Here is an 11,443-nt window from a genome sequence, read left to right on the forward strand (position 1 = left end):
TGGACCAGTTCTCTGCGGCAGATGAGTGCTCTGTGATGAACAAGTGGTCTGTGATGGACAAGTGGTCTGTGATGGATGGGTTCTCTGCGATGGATGGGTGGAGTGTGATTAATGGATGCTTTGCAGTGGATGGGTGGTCTGTGGTGGACGGGTGGTGTGTGATGGATGGGTGGTTTGTGGCGGATGGGTGGTCTGTGGATGAGTGGTCTATGATGGATGGGTGGTCTGTAGTGGATGGGTGGTATGTGATGGATGGTTGGTTTGCGGTGGACGAGTGCTCTGTGATGGATGGGTATTCTGTGGTGAATGGGAGGACTGTTATGAATGGGTGCCCTCTGGTGGATGAGTGGCCTGTGATGGATGGGTGCTCTGTGGTGAATGGGTGGCCTATGAGGAGTGGGTGCTCTGTGGTGGATGAGTGGCCTGTGATGAATGGGTGGCCTGTGATGGATGGGTGCTCTGTGGTGAATGGGTGGCCTGTGATGGATGGGTGGCCTGTGACGGATGAGTGCTCTGTGATGAATGGGTGGCCTGTGATGGATGAGTGGCCTGTGATGGATGAGTGCCCTGTGGTGAATGGGTGGCCTGTGATGGATGGGGGCTCTGTGGTGAATGGGTGGCCTGTGATGGATGGGGGCTCTGTGGGGAATGGGTGGCCTGTGATGGATGGGTGCTCTGTGAGGAATGAGTGGCCTGTGATGGATGGGTGCTCTGTGGTGAATGCGTGGCCTGTGATGGATGGGGGCTCTGTGGGGAATGGGTGGCCTGTGATGGATGGAGGCTCTGTGGGGAATGGGTGGCCTGTGATGAATGGGTGGCCTGTGATGGATGGGTGGCCTGTGGTGAATGCATGGCCTGTGGTGAATGGGTGGCCTGTGATGGATGGGGGCTCTGTGGTGAATGCGTGGCCTGTGGTGAATGGGTGGCCTGTGATGGATGGGGGTTCTGTGGCGAATGCGTGGCCTGTGATGGATGAGGGCTCTGTGGCGAATGCGTGGCCTGTGATGGATGAGGGCTCTGTGGTGAATGCGTGGCCTGTGATGGATGGGGGGTCTGTGGTGAATGCATGGCCTGTGGTGAATGCATGGCCTGTGATGGATGGGGGCTCCGTGGGGAATGGGTGGCCTGTGATTAATGGCTGGCCTGTGATGGATGGGTGCTCTGTGGTGAATGCATGGCCTGTGATAAATGGGTGGCCTGTGATGGATGGGGGCTCTGTGGTGAATGCGTGGCCTATGGTGAATGAATGGCCTGTGATGGATGGGTGCTCTGCGGTGAATGGGTGGCCTGTGGGGAATGGGTGGTCTGTGATGAATGGGTGTCCTGTGGTGAACAGGTAGTCTGTAGTGGATACATGTTCTGTGATGAATGGGTGGCCTGTGATGAATGGATGTTCTGTGATGGATGGGTGTTCTATGGTGGTTGGGTGCTCTGCGGTGACTGGGTGGCCTGTGGTGGATGGGTGCTCTGTGGTGGATGGGTGGTCTGTGATGAATGGGTGTCTTGTGGTGAACAGGTAGTCTGTGGTGGATGCATGTTCTTTGATGGATGGGTGGCGTGTGATGGATGCATGGTCTGTGGTGGACCGGCGTCCCTGTAGGAGAGAGGTAGTAACCTGCACTACGCCTGTTAGACAATGTGCATGTCAGTGGCCTTGAAGGGCCTGGGTAGCCTCTTCCCGGTGCCTACTATTTGGCATCCCATCTGCCTACTCCTCGTTCTCTCTAGCTGGTCCCTCCTCCAGCTACCACAGTGGGGCCAGCGGCCAGGGCTGGGACCCAGAGAGCTACAGACCCCTCCTTTGGTCCTGCTCAAGGGCTCTGCCCTAGAGCCCTGCCAAGAAAGTCCCAGAAGCTTCCATGGTCTGAAGAACCCACCCTCACTGCACACCTCGCCTGCAGCACGGGGCTTCTGTGAGGATCACAAAATCTACAGGTACAAAGACGGGTGAGGGTGGGGGCGCTGCAGCTGAGAGAGGTGCAGGCGCAGGAGCAGGGGCAGGAGATCCAGGTCCATCCCCCACAGCCTCTCTCCCCACTTCCAGGCTCTGCACCATGGACACGCAGGTCTGAGCCTCAGTCTCCACATCTGTGCAAGGGGAATGAGCCTCCCTCCCTGGGGGCACTTGTGAGGTTTAGAGAGCTCAGAGGAAGTCCTGGCTCAGAACCAGGGCCATGTAGGGTATAAGCAACGGGAACACTTCTCTGGGTGTTCCTCACAATAAAGGGATCTTGAGCAGCATCTATGGGAATGCAGGCTGCCCAGGCCTTCCCCAGATCCAGAACTCTGCTTAGAGAGAAGGCTGGGGTGGGGGAGGGGAGGGGAGATAAACCTGACCTGGCCTGCATGCCTGGCAGCCTCCCCATCAGCAGCAAGAGAGGACTTACTTCAGGGCTCAGTGAGGGAGCAGAAAGGGACAGCTTAGGGGCCTGAGCAAGGAGGAGAGGCAGAAAAGAGGCTGATGGCATCTGGGAAATGACAGCAAGTGACCACCAGGCAGGCTTGGGGACCAGATCAGCAGCTGAGGCACCGGTTCAGCGGCACACTAACCCTGAAGGTAGCGCGTGGAATCCTCCAGATCCCCTGGACCTGGGAGGCCTGCGTGGAGAAGCTGGACACCCTAGAGGTCCTGGACTCTGGTTCCTGGCCGACAGCCTTCCAGCTTCACCCACATGTGCCAGCTGTAACAGGATCGAGCAGCCCCAGATGCCTGCTGCACATGCTACTTTCTAGGACTTCCTGGGAACTGTGTGCCCTTTTCGTTCTCCCAGGTGTATCTCCTTCCAGTGCAGGGGCTCTGGACAGCTCAGGTTGGTGGCATCCCCACCCTGGTACTCACACAGGTGGTGCTCTTCATGGTGACATCATTAGAAAAGACGTTTATGCCATTGTCCAGGCTGGCTTCAGCAAAGACCTCCCAAAAGCACAGAAAGCAAAGATGGCGAGAGCCAGTCCGGGAGACGCAGTTCTTGCCTTTGGTGAGTGGACAGCATGAGAGGTCACTCCCCAAAGCCCTGTGAGGTCAACCTCAGCAATGACGGCCAAGGGGGATGTGGGTCCAGCAGTGAGGGGCCCTGCATGAGGTCTCATGTCATTGTAACTGTGTCCTAAGTGACCACGGATGGCTGCTTGTTGTCACCATTCTGGCTCTTCTGTATTTATAGAGTCCATTGGCTTAACTCTGAAAGGCGACCTGGAGTGAAGGTACCATTCTTTGGGCAATCATCTCCTGCATCCTGCCCTCCTCACAGACCCTGGGACGTTGCAGATCCCTCAACACCTTGGGGCCACCAACAAGGGAGGTAAGCAGTGTGCCCTTAGCCCAGCCGCAGACACATGCTGCCCCAGCAGGGGGGCATCTGCATTCTGTACACCTCACGGTGCCCAACCCTGACCCCTGGCCTCCTGCCCTCTAGGGCCTTCTACCAAGGATACTTACTGTCCAGATTTTTCTATCTTTGGTCCAGGAAAGTCATGAAAGTCTTGTCCATACTAATTTTTTTTTTTTCTAAAAGGAAATGACATGGGAAGAATGTCGATGTCCATGTTCATCCACTGTCCCTCCCGCCTCCGGTCCTCATTACACAGAGCTGACCCTGTGGCCCATGACTGGCATCTGGGCTCTGCTTTCCTATTGCAGAGACCCCCGTGAGCACCCACCATGCCCAGGCCCTGTGCATCACTCTGCTATGTAACAGGAGCAGGCAGGCAGAGTCCCTGCTCTCAAAAGACTCACCTTTAAGGACTGCATGAGAGACAGAAGACAAAATTAAAAAGACAACAGAGATGGCAGAGTGCAGCGTGCTGAGATGTCCATGAGCAGAGGGAAGGAGAGGCACGGAGGGGAAGGGACAGCCACTTCGTCACAGGCGACCAGGAGCATTCGCGTGACGCTCCACAGTTTCTTCAATCCCATTTCATTTTATTTTTCTTCCATCATATTTAAGCAAAGTTAAATTTATTGTGCTGTAGTTGAAAATGTTAACAGCACTTGTCTTGGAGTTGGGATTTTGGGGGAATGATTTAATTTATTATATATTAATTTATTATGTATTAATTTATTATGTATTATATTTTGTCTATGTCTTTTTTCTACATTGTATCATTTTTACAATAAAATATAATTAACACTTTTAAATAATTGTACAAATGTATAACCAAATATAATATCATAATTTTATAAATTAAAATTTCATGCATACGTAAAAATAATTTGTTGTTTTTCTCTTTTTCATGTAGGTCAGGGTTATTATGCACAAAATGACTCATTTCCACATGGTAAGATTTGTTGGCCTGAACCCAGTTGTCAGATTAGCCATGAACTTCCAAACTGTTGACCTTTTCTTTGGTGCTGATAAAGATAACAATCCGGAAAACATGGTTAGGGAAACAGATTTACTTTGAAAGCTGGAAAGGTTGGGATTACTGGGGTAAAAGTCCCCAAAGTGGTGTGACCTGACTGCTGTATGGCATTCGGGACAGCACAGGGAGCTCCTGAGGAGGGTGGGTTGGACTGGACCCCTGAGGCCATGGCGCAAGGTCAAGATGGGCAGAGGGCCCAGCCACACTGGGCTGCCGGGAAAAGTTTTCAAACTGAGATTAAGCGATTAAACCCATACTTCAGTTACCATATTAAAAACTTCTTAAATTACAAATGTATAGCCTATAAAGACAGAAAACGTGAAGCATATAGAAACAACAAGTTTCGAATATGTCTTCTTGCTTGCCTATTTCTAAAATGTTCCTCAAATGTTTTCATCAGCAGAAAATGTAATTAACGACAAAGTCACTCCTCAGTGCACCTGAGCTCCCTGCAATACACAGGCATGCCCGGCCACTCCTGCACAGGCACTGACTAGGAGCAGGGTGGCCGTCTGCAGAGGCACCCAGGACTGCAGCATGGGCTTTCCTATGTGAGACCTGGTGCTGGTCCACCTTGGAGAAAAGACCGGTCTCCTCCAGGAAACCAGTGGACCCACAGGCAGACAGAGGAGGCAACTGAGCACCCTTCCAGCAGGTAGGCAGGGACATGCCTTCCCCAAGAACCATTATCTCAGGGAGGCAGAAGGCCCCCCTTGGGTAGACAGACAGATCTCCGGCTGTGTGGTCCTGGAAAAGCTCTTCCATCACGCCTGCCCTGGCTATCCATCCATGCAAAGGAGGTGCAGTAGGGCTGCTTTAAGACTTCATGGAGATAGTGAGCATAAGGCACTTGGCCCAGTATCTGATATAAGAAGCACTCAGTACACAGTAGCTCTCCTTAGGAAGGGGCTGCTCTGTCCCTAAGCCACTCCCATGAAAGTATAGGTCAGTGGAATGTCAGTGCCCTGAGACCATCTACACAACTCTGCCTCACGAGAATGTGACAATGACAGCCTCTGCCCCATTTTATGTACTCAGGGACAGGAGGAGAGATGGCCAAGAAGCATCCTGCAGGGAGAGGAGTCATTCCAAGTTTACCAGATGGCCCTGAATAAGAGGCCATTGGACATATCATGATCAGATTGAATGACTGTATCAAGGGGTCAAGAGGGAGAATTGAGGGGAATGCAGAAAATCCAACTGCACCCCAGGTGCTCAGCAGGAAAGAGCACATCCCCTCAGTACCCAGGGTGCAGTGTCTGCCTGGACTGTGTGCTTCCTCAGTCCACTCCCCCATTGCAGAGGTCCCCTGATGCCTGAGTGTTGCCAAGCAATAGGAGAATGTAAAATATTATAAAGTCCTTCCATGTACCAGCTGCTCTACACAGGTGATCTTGCTTACTTAGGTGGAGTATCCCTAATCTAAGAATCTGGAAACCATTATTCTCAGCAAACTGACACAAGAACAGAAAACCAAACACCGTATGTTCTCACTCATAGGTGGGTGTTGAACAATGAGAACACGTGGACCCAGGGAGGGGAGCATCACACACTGAGGGCAGTGCGGGGTGGGTAGGGGAGGGACAGTCGGGGGTGGGGAGGGTGGGGAGGGATAACATGGGGAGAAATGCCTGATATAGTATACACCTAAAGTAAAATAAAAAAATAATAAATAATAAAAATAAAAACACACAAAATCCCAAGTGCTCCAAAATCTGAAATTCTTTGAATGTCAACATGACGTTCAGAGGAAAAGCTCATCGGATCATTTCAGATTTCAGAGGAAGCTACTTATCAATGACTTTGGTTTTGCTGAACTTGAATCTGCAAATAACTTGGTCCTGGCTCTTTGCATTATTAAAGCCATATCCATGAATAATCACTTGCTTGGATTCTGCGAAGACAACACTTAAAAGTCTGAGTGAGGAAGAATGAAGGGCTGTTTCACTCTGACCTCCCTGTTTTTGGTGGTCCATCCCCAACACTGAATTCCCAGGGGACTCCCCTATATGGAAATGGCTGTGTCTCAATGAACACTGGTGTGTCCACTGGACCAAATCCTCATCTGGTGTCACTGAGGGTCCACAAGGAGGTGGTTGGGCCTTGAGCACATCGGAGGACTCCCACACCCTTTCTAATCCCAGAAACCCAGGAAAGGCACCCTGCCTCGGCCTCTGCACAGGGCCAGGTCAGCCAGAGCTTTCCACCCGGACATCCCACAGTGCTCCCTCGGGCCACAGGGGTCAAGTCCTTGCAGTCCTGAGCAGTGTTGTAGGGCTGACAGCTAACAAGGAGAAGGGCAACAGGACACGGATAGAAGTCACCTGTGCTGGGGAGAGATGGGGGACTGGGACCTGTACACTGCTTGGTATGCAGGAGTCCCAGTCCCCATCCGGGAGAGATAAGCAACACTACTGAATAACATTTCACAGGTGTGTGCCCTTAACGCAGCAATTCCACCTCTTGCCTCAATCCCAGGAAACTACCGAGCCACATGTACAGTTGAGTGCCCACAGCAGCCCGGCTAGTAAGAGTGATGCATCAAGCATACTGTGCGTGTCCACCAAGGGAGACTGACGAAACTTGGCCCATCCATATAATGCAATACAGATTGAGTATTCTTTATCCAGGATGCTTGGAATGAGAAGTGTTTAAGATTTCAGAACTTTTTTTTAAAATTTTGAAATGTTTGTATTTACTGAATGGTTGAGCATCTCAAACGTGAAAGTCCAAGATCTGAATCACTGTAATAAGCATTTCCTTTGATCATCAGGTCTGTGCTCAAAAAGTTTTACATCTCAGAGCATTTCAGATTTTGGAATTTCAAATTTAGAATGCTCAACCTGTACTATGCAGGAGGTTGAATGTACTGTATGATTATGTTTGTGCAAAAATATATTTTTAAACAATATGTAGACAGATATCTTCATATAAAGTATCAGCTGTTTATGGATCTCTGGGAAGAGACAAAGATAGGACCAAGGTGGACCCTTAGCATAGTGGAGGGACAGCGGCTACTTGGGCTGGCTACCCAGGGGTGTCCCTGCATGCACGGTGGCCCTGCCTTGCCCTGCCTCACACAGTCTGCCCCAAACCACTCCACGGAAAGGGTCTCCTGGCCACGCTCCAGGTGCCTGGAGCAGCATCCCCTGGACACCTGATCTGAGAGGAAAGGCATCCCTCTCCGTGTCCTACTCTGTGCCTCCCCTGCATGTGCCCAGTCCACCAGGATGCTTTGCAGACACCCATTCAGGGACAGTCACATCCAGGAAAAAGAACGTCAGCATGTCACCTGCAGCCTGCCTCTTGGAACAGGTAGCAAACACACGTGGCATGGACAAATCTTGGAGCCAGAGTGCCAAATGCAGGAAGCCAGACCCAGAGTTCCTACCCTGTGATCCATCCGTGGATGTTTTAGAAAGGCAAACTCTCCTATGGATGGAAAAACAGAGCAGTAGCTGCCTCCAGGGCAGTGGGTCGGAACCGCCTGGGGGAGATCTGAGGGGATTTTCTGGGGGCCATGGTAACATTCCGCATCTTCACTGGGCCTGTGGTTACAGATGTGGTGTGCTCTTGTCAAAACTCATCAGATGACACACTAAAGATTTATGCACTGCAAAAAGAGAACTTAAATACTGGTCCCTAGTTAAAGATACACAACTGAAGGGTTTAGGGATAAAGTACCCTGATGACTGTAAACTACTTTGAATGCATTCAAAAATAAGATGAACTGGTGGAGAGAAAGAGAGACAGAGAGAGGAAGAAACACAGAGACAGGATAAAGCAAGAATGGTCAAGCATTAATTAAAAATCCCCACGATGGATATAGGTGTGTTCATTACACAATTCTTTCTACTTGGCTGTAAAGTTTGAAAATTTTAATAATAAAAGGTTAGAAGAAAAACAAAGAACTAGAGAAGAAAATTATGCTTGGACACAGACACCAGAGGTCATGGGACATCCTGGGTGACAAGTGGCTGAAAAGAGGGACAGACCAAGCCCTTGGGCTGCAGGGAGTCAGAGGAGCTGATCATCAGGGAGGGCTTCCAACACTATATGCCCTTCGAGCAGGGCTGCAAAGGACAAGTGGGCTCGGCCCTTCCAGCTGAGGCAGGGCTTGCCGAATACCTACGCTCTACCTGGTCCCACTTCTGCACAGGGCCCAGAGCAAGAGTGGCCCCTGGAGGGCCTCACTGCCCCAGGCTGGTCCTGAGCCCAGCAGAGGCATCTGCCAGGCTGGATATGAAGCCCAGGGCTGAATAGGGGAGTCTGGGCTGTGTGCCTCCCTCCTTGACTCCTTCCTGGGCTCCTGGAGCCCTCTTGCTTCTCAGTGGCAGCCTGATGAGAAGGCTTATCCTGTTGCATTGGGGTTCCAGGCTCCTGCCTTCACCTTTCCCTCCCATGACTGTCACTCTCTGTGTGGGGCAGCTTTGCCCAAGTCAGCAAATAGCTGACACGTCAGGGCTGTGACTGGTGGGTCACGTGAGCAGAGGCAGAGGGCCTGGTGGGCAGAGGGCACCTGTCACCCCAACTCAGCTGCCTCCAGGGAGGAGTGTCAACTCACATCCTCACCTGGGGTTGACAGGGCTGCTCAGACACCACAGCCTGTGCATGCCCAGGGACATCATCAGAGGAGCACAGCTGTCATGTTGGCTGCATGGCTGGGTGGTTTACATTAGGAGCATCGGAAAGATTCCCTGAGCGGGAGGAGAGCTCTCTCCTCCACCCCCACCCTCAGCACTGCATGGGGGAGAGGCGGGTTGGGGACCAGAGCCCAGGACCAATCATGGAAGTGTCAGCGCAGCTCCTGTTCCTGGGACCTACCACCTCCCAGTCCTGTGCCAGTCCTTGCACAGCCCAGTGCCTTGGGGCTCAAGACAGGCCTGGCAGCATCCTTTCTGTGCATGGGAGGCACCTCTGGAGCTGGCTGGCATTGCACGATTTGCTCCTGGCCGTGTGCCCATGGGGAGCAACGCTCAGACATGGAACATGTGTCTGTCCCCACAGCCCACTGCCAGAGTACCCTGCAGTGAGGAACTGGGAGGCCAGAGCCCAGCTGCTGGAGGGTCTGGTGGTCTTGCTAAGGGCTTTGTGCTGTCCCCATGGAGCAAGGACGCCCAGGGCTCCCTTCCTCTCCAGGAGCCACAGTTGTGCAGATGCCAGCCATGCAGAGCCCCAGCACACACAGACAGCTCAGGACAGACAGAGGCATCACAGAGTCCCACACAGGGCTGTCACCACCCATGTAGGGACCCTGGCTGGCAGGAGGGCATCCTTGCCACATCCTGGACAGCAGGGATGGGTGCTGGGATTTATCCTTTAGGGACGAGAAGAGCCAAGGGTGTTTGTGTGGATGCCTTTGTTGGGCTATGGAGGTTTCCTTCTGCTCCCAGGGTGCTGTGGGTTGTTGACACCCCCACTTCTTCTTCCTCATCCCCCGAGATAACCACTTGGTTCCTGTTCACCGTTTTGTTGTTGTGGGAAATTGCACAGATATTTCAGCTCCTGCACCTGCCTGGCTTTCCTAGGAGGAGCCCTGACTGCTTCTGGCCTGTTGCCCGGGTTAACGGTTTCGCATGCCCACACCACATACACACAGATACAACACACACACCACAAACACACTATACCACACACAACCAGCACACACACACCACAGATACAACATGCACACCACAAACACACTATATACACACAACTAGCACACACACACCACAGATAAAACACGCACACCAGACACACTATACACACACAACTAGCACACACACACCACAGATACAACACACACACACCACAGACACACTGTACCACACACAACTAGCACACATATGCCACAGATATAACATGCACGCCACAGACACAGTATACACACACAGCTAGCACACACACACCACAGATACAACACACACACCACAGAAACACTATACCACACACAACCAGCACACGCACACCACAGACACACTATACCATACACAACTAGCACACATACACCACAGATACAACACATGCCACACACTGTACACACACAACTAGCACACACACACCACAGATACAACACACACACACCACAGACACACTATACCACACACAACTAGCACACACACACCACAGACACACTATACACACACAACTAGCACACACACACCACAGATACAACACACACACACCACAGACACACTGTACCATACACAACTAGCACACATACACCACAGATACAACACACATGCCACAGACACACTGTACCACGCACAACTAGCACACACACACCACAGATACAACATGCACACTACAGACACACTATACACACACAACTAGAACATACACACCACAGACACAACACACACACCACAGACACACTATACCACACACAACTAGCACACACACACCACAGACACAACACACATACCACACACAACTAGCACACATATTCCACAGCCACAACATAAACATACCATACTAGAAACGTACATGATCTACACACCACATACATACCACACACACCACACACCATACATGATGCATGACACACCCTTACACAGCACATGCACACAGACACCACATGCATCCCAACACAACTTCCACAGCACACACACCACAGCACGCACACTCACACACCATATACCCACTATGACCAACACACACATCACAAAACATACCACGCACACCCTATGCCCCACAGGCAGCGCACATGCCTCTTACTACAGCAGGGCCTCCTCAGCTCTTACCTCCTGCACACATGGCAGAGGCTCCACACACTTCACCTCAAGACACCTTGTGTTCTGATCTGGAATAGAGAGTGGGCTACAAAGGGGCTGGGCATGTGAGCTTCGGGGCATAGGAGCCAGGCCCCAACCCTGTCTCAAATCTGCCCCACTCACTCTGTCCACTAGGCCATGATGTTCAGAAATTCCATGACCTACTGCAAACACATGGTCCGGACTCTACGTAATCACTGTTACAGAGAGGGGAGGTGATTTGGACCCCTGGCCAGGAGGTGAGGATGCAGTGGGTAACAGGCCCAGGGGACAGTGTCTTGCCCTCATGCTTTGGGGACAGAGGGATGTCAGGGTCTAAGTGTCAG

The 11,443-nt window shown here is 51.7% G+C and overlaps 1 long non-coding RNA gene across 1 annotated transcript; it reads left to right on the top strand.

Moving 5' to 3' along the window:
- The first annotated feature begins 2,937 nt into the window (after nt 1-2,937).
- LOC110568585 (uncharacterized) lies at nt 2,938-3,979 on the top strand. Its single transcript, XR_002478826.2, has 3 exons — nt 2,938-2,978; nt 3,165-3,302; nt 3,516-3,979. It is a non-coding gene; the product is annotated as an uncharacterized LOC110568585 (long non-coding RNA).
- The last annotated feature ends 7,464 nt before the right edge of the window (nt 3,980-11,443 follow it).

The sequence above is a fragment of the Aotus nancymaae genome, unplaced genomic scaffold, assembly GCF_030222135.1.
Source record: "Aotus nancymaae isolate 86718 unplaced genomic scaffold, 86718_ANA_hifiasm-v0.15.2.pri h1tg000010l, whole genome shotgun sequence".
NCBI classification, from domain to species: domain Eukaryota; kingdom Metazoa; phylum Chordata; class Mammalia; order Primates; family Aotidae; genus Aotus; species Aotus nancymaae.